Genomic DNA, 5,770 nt, shown 5'->3' with positions numbered 1-5,770 from the left:
TGTGTGAGAGAGAGAGAGAGAGAGAGAGAGAGAGAATGCAGCACCTCAAGCCCCTCACTCACTCACTCACTCACACACGCCCTCCTCCTGACGTCAGGAAGAGCGAGAGGGAGGGACTGGGTTGGGAGTTTGTACTCCCTGCTTAAAGGGACATGGGGCCCTGTTGCCTCTGGGCCAGACACCGCCTCCTGAGTCAGGCACAGGCTGGGCGAGAGAGTTAGCTGCGTCTCTCAGGGCCCTAAAGCTTCTTTTTTTGGAAAGTGGCTTTTATTGCCAGGCCAGGGTATAATTTGCCCTGCCAGGTGGGAGTAGCTGCTGAGGAATGCAGGGGGAGAGTAGCTGGGGCAGCCTGCATTCCTGGCAATTAGAGAGCTAGTGGGTGGGAGTGCTTGTGTGTGTGTGTGTGTGTGTGTGTGTGTGTGTGTGTGTGTGTGTGCACACGCCGGGGGCTGTGGGCTGTGGCGTGGGGGGTGAGGCTGGGAGAACTGAGGTCGCAGCAGAGAGGAGCTCTCTCTGAGGATGCTCCAGACAAGAGTGCGATAAGCCGGGTTTCCAGGGTCTCTCAGACCTTCCTCTACCCTCTGGTTCCTCACAGTGTCCCCTGTCCTCCATTAACACTGACACTGTGCTCAGATCTGTCCTTCACTTGGCCGAAATCTTTGTGAACAAGGTACATGAACATTGGCAAGTCACAGAACTCATCTGTTTCTCTGGCCCCCAGTAGAAGACATTTCAATTGAATTGAATTGAATTGAATTGAATTGAATTGAATTGAATTGAATTGAAGAAGACCCTAAGGGAAGAGTAAGCTTGCTACAGGCACATACACACACACACACACACACACACACACACACACTCCAGGCTGTACGGCTCCCCCTTCCTTCCCAGGCTCCCCCTCCCTTCCCAGGGCCCAAGTTTTAACTTCAGAGAGGCGCTGGGTGTGAATCTCCACTCCAGCACCTCAGGCTGTGTGCGCTTAGGAAAAACTTACTGATTCTGATCCTCCGCAGCCTTTCCGTAAAGTAGAGAAGAGAGGCCCTTCCTGAGAGGGTGGTGGTGCCAGTGCAGTACATAGATAAGCCCCAGGCCCCACGGAAGAGGCTTCCACAAAGGGGTTTCTCTTCCTTCCCATCCTCTTTCCTCAGCCTTGGCTTAGAAGGAAGGAAGACTTTGCTGTATATATCCTTAGTCCTCCCGAGGCAGGCTGGCACTTTCAAAAGAAGTCTTATTGGAGCGCCTGGGCGTCCAACTTCGGCTCAGGTCATGATCTCATGGTCCGTGAGTTGGAGCCCCGCGTCAGGCTCTGTGCTGACAGCTCAGAACCTGGAGCCTGCTTGGGATTCTGTCTCCTTCTCCCTCTGCCCCTCCCCTGCTCACGCTCTGTCTCTGTCTCTCTTTCTGTCTCTGTCTGTCTCTCTCTAAAAAGTAAATAAACGTTAAAAATTTTTTTTTCAAAAGAAGTCTTATTAAAATTAAAAAGAGGAGGGTGTTAAAAGAAAACAATCCATAAAAATACAAATAATAACAACAGCTTGTAAGACCCACTGAGGGCCGTGTGCCAGGCAACATGCTTTGCTACCATTTAAGGCTCACAAAAAGCCAGCCATTTATTATCATCATCCCTGTCTTGCTGGCGAGGACGTGAGGCTCAGACAGGAGGGAATGGACTGTGTTCATTACCTGGTTAGAAGGATATTTGAATCCAGCGCTGTCCAAGGCCACCACACATCCCCACCCTTCCAGAATCAGGCTCAGACAGTCTAGGTTTCTGATTCACCTGAGAGACGGTGATTTGTGCATCGTTACCTGAGGCCTGGGGTTCTGTTTCTATTCCACCACTAGGCTGGGGACCCTCACCCCGCTTAAACCTTTCTCTGCTTTCCTTGGTTTCCTCCCTTCCAAAGACCATAATAGTTTCCAAAGTACACGCACGGGCATCAGCTCACCTGCTGCTCACAGCAGCTCTGAGGTTTACTTGGATGAGGAAGCGGGCCGGGAGAGTTGGGGACTTCACTGAGTCACCGGCTGAGAAGCAGCAGAGTGACAGAACAGGGGCCTGAGCCCCAGGCTCTGGGCCCATGGTTCTCATGCCCCAAGAGAAGGGCTGGGGCCAGGGTGGATGCCTGCGATCTCGATCTCCCCTGCCCACCACCCACCGTCCCTTCTGGAAGGAACAGCCTCCCTGCTTTCCAGTGGAGAATCCCCTCTCTGCTCTCCTAAGCCACAGGACCCCTGGCCCTGGCCGGCCCATCCGAACCAGAGTCAGGACTTGAGCTGGAAATTCAAGGACAAGGTCGGCTCTTCTCCCCATGACTCCTGAGTTGGCAGAGCTTTGGCCTTGGGCTGTTGGTGGCCTATGGATTACAAGGCAGTGGGCCAACGGAGGGGAGTGGCCAGGGAGGACTTCTCTGAGGCAATGATATGTCGAGCGGAGCTCCAAGGGACAAGTAGGAGCCAGGCTCGCCCGAATCTAGAGAGAAGACACTGTGGGAAGAGGGAGTGGTTGGTCAGAAGGTGCCCAGGTGGGTGTGAGCGTTGGTGCGCCCGGGGAACAGGAAGGAGGCTGCTGCGGCCAGAGGGGGTGAGGGAAGCAGGAGGTACGGGCTGACGACGCTGGAGGCCGGGAGGCGGGGCCCGGAAGGCCACTCGTGAGAGGCCGAGGCCTGGTCATTGTGGACAAGGCCAAGGCCAGGGCCACGGGCCTGAGCCTGACCCTCACTTCTTATCTAGCCTTTCCCGGAGGCCCCTCCCTGCCGGCTGACGAACACGTGCAGGGCTGGCTGCCAGGCAGCCGTGAATGAAGGAGGCTGGGCCGAGGCTTGAAGTAGTGTTATGATTATTCTCGACAACGAGGAGAGGGCACAGCTGTTCATTCAGGAAATGAGCAGCCCGTGGCACCACCCACCCACCCACCAGCAGCTGAGCAACAAAGAGATTGTCTGCTGGAAACCAGGGGCTCTGCCGGGGAGGCTATTTTTGTGAAAAGCTGAGAATTCAAAAGCTCATCTCCTCGAAAGCCTTCCTCACCTCAGAGAGGCTGAAACAAGCGGGTAGGAGCAGAGTAGCCCCGAGTCCTACTGACTCCATCCAACTCATAATTCCCACCCTGTTACCTGCAATCAGCCCACCAACGGGGCCCAGTCCTGGGCCTGCCTGGCCTTGAATCCACATACTGCTTTAAGATACACTAAGATGTTGGTGCCACTAGATGGATGTGGAAACTCAGGCACAGAGAGGTTAAGGAACTTGCCTAGCATCACACAGCTGGTAATGGGGCTGGGATTAAAACTCAGGAGTTCTCGGGGCGCCTGGGTGGCTCAGTCGGTTGAGCGTCCAACTTCAGCTCAGGTCGTGATCCTGTGAGTTCGAGCCCCGCGTCGGGCTCTGTGCTGACAGCTCAGAGCCCGGAGCCTGTTTCAGATTCTGTGTCTCCCTCTCTCTCTGTCCCAACCCACTCGCATTCTGTCTCTGTCTCTCTCAAAAATAAATAAACGTAAAAAAAAAAAACTCAGGAGTTCTGGCTTCATTCTACTTTTTTTTTTTTAAGTATATTTATTTATTTTGAGAGAGAGGTAGGGACAGAAAGAATGGAAGAGAGAGAATCCCATGCAGGCTCCACACTGTCGGTGCAGTGTCCGACGTGGGGCTCGAACCCACGAAACCATGAGAACATGACCTGAGCCGAAATCAAGAGTTGGATGCTCAGCCCACTGAGCCACTCAGGCACCGCATCGCACTCTCATTCTTTCTGCGACACCACACTGCCTTTGAAATATCTTCTCAGTTCCCTAGATGCCCATCTCCTCGGCCATGGGACTCCTCTCCAGTCTGTTCTAGTGATTTTGCCCTGGGGTTCAGAGTGGTTCTCCGTCCTCTCTTCCTGTCCCCCAGCCGTCTTCTCCAATCTGACTATTGCTCTTTTGCCAGAGACCTTTCTCTGCAGCTCCGGCCACGTCATGTTTCATTAATTCAAACATTTGACGAATATTTATTGACTACTTACTCTGTGCCAGATGGTCTAGGCTGGAATACAGCAGTGAACGAAATAGATACACCTTGAGTTTGTAAGTCCCATGTCTTATCTAGGAAGAGACATAGTACTGGGTATGCAAACAAATAAATGTATAGTCACAGATTATAAAGACAACAAACGAGCAGGTGGGGAGAAGGAGACTGGCAGGACTGAGTCCACCTGCTGAGATAGAGACTGAGAAAGGCCACTTTGAGAAAGGGCCCTTGTTAGCTGATCCCAAAGGGTGTGAAGGAGTCAGCCTTGTAAAACACGGGGGAAGAGTGTTTCCTAATGAGGGAAGAGCATAGGTGAACTCCCAGAGGCAGGGAAGAACTCTACATGTTCAAGGACCTTAAGGTCACTGATGTGGCTGGATCAGGAAGTCAGAGGAGGTCAGGGGCCACATTGCATAGGGTTTGGGGGGCCTGGCAAGAGGCTTGCTCCTCATCTGAAATGAGATGGGAAGCCACGACATGCTCCTGCCTCCAAACAGTGTCCCTGGCAGCCTCATAGCCTCTTCCAGGGTCTGGAATGATCGATGCAGGCAAGAGACTGAGGAAAATGGAGGGGTCATCCGGCCCTGGGCTCCAGGGCTGGAGATTACCCTCTGGGCTGAGGGTGAGGGTCTCCTTGTGATGTAGCTGCTTAGATCCCCTCAAGTCATTGGGAAGAGCTGTCTGTGATGGGGAGCAGGGGTCCCTGCCAAGAGCCGGCCTCCTCTGCACCTTGCTCTGAGGCCCTGGGGTTGGAGCAGCCAGGCTGACCCCCAGCTAACCCAGGGCTGAGATGAGCTGTGAGCCAGGCCTCCTTTGCCCATCTGTACACACACACACACACACACACACACACACACACACACACCCTTGAACACCCTGAGCCACGGGCCTCCAGCCTTCTTAACCTTTAGGCTTACCTCCATCCACACCTTCTGAGTGAAGCAGGCCCTGACTGCCCTGGGAGACCAGCATGCAAGTCACTGGCTGTCACATTATTCATGTGACGCCTTTCTCCATAGCAATGCCTGGAATGATCCTCCACGTCTGTTTCCTGTTTCCCACTGGGGCCCCTCTCTGGAGCACAAGCTCCAGGGCCTCATGGACAGTGGCCCCAACAAATACCAACTGACTTTCTGCACTTTGCTTTTGGCTCAAGCCAGAACAGAGAGCAACATTCAGGGAGGCTTTGTTCTGTTCCCACTGGTGCTTCGGTTGTGCTCTTTTGGCCTCCACGGAAGGACGTTTTAGAAGTGCCCAATGGGGGCCGCCTGTGTGGTTGGTTAAGCGTCTGACTGTTGGTTTTGGCTCAGGTCATGATCTCATGGTTCACTTCATGGGATTGAGCTCCACGTCCTTGGGCTCTGTGTTGACTCTGCTTAGGATTCTCTCCCTCTGTCTCTGCCCCTCCCCTGTGTGTGTGCTCTCTCTCTCTCAAAAATAAATAACTATTAAAAAAACAAACAAACAGGGGTGCCTGGGTGGCTCAGTTGGTTGGGCGTCTGACTTTGGCTCAGGTCACGATCTCAGCCTGTGAGTTCGAGCCCCATGCCGGACTCTGTGCTGACAGCTCGGAGCCTGGAGCCTGCTCGGGATTCTGTCTCTCCTTCTCTCTCTGCCCCTTCCCTGCTCATGCTCTGTCTCTCTCTGTCTCTCAAAAATAAATAAACATTAAATTAAAAAAAAAAAGTGCACAAATGATGGGGTGCCTGGCTGGCTTAGTTGGTAGAGCATCTGATTCTTTTTTTTTTTTTTCTACTTT

The sequence above is a fragment of the Panthera leo genome, chromosome B4 (assembly GCF_018350215.1).
Source record: "Panthera leo isolate Ple1 chromosome B4, P.leo_Ple1_pat1.1, whole genome shotgun sequence".
NCBI lineage: Eukaryota > Metazoa > Chordata > Mammalia > Carnivora > Felidae > Panthera > Panthera leo.
Note: the sequence above shows the minus strand (reverse complement) of the source record.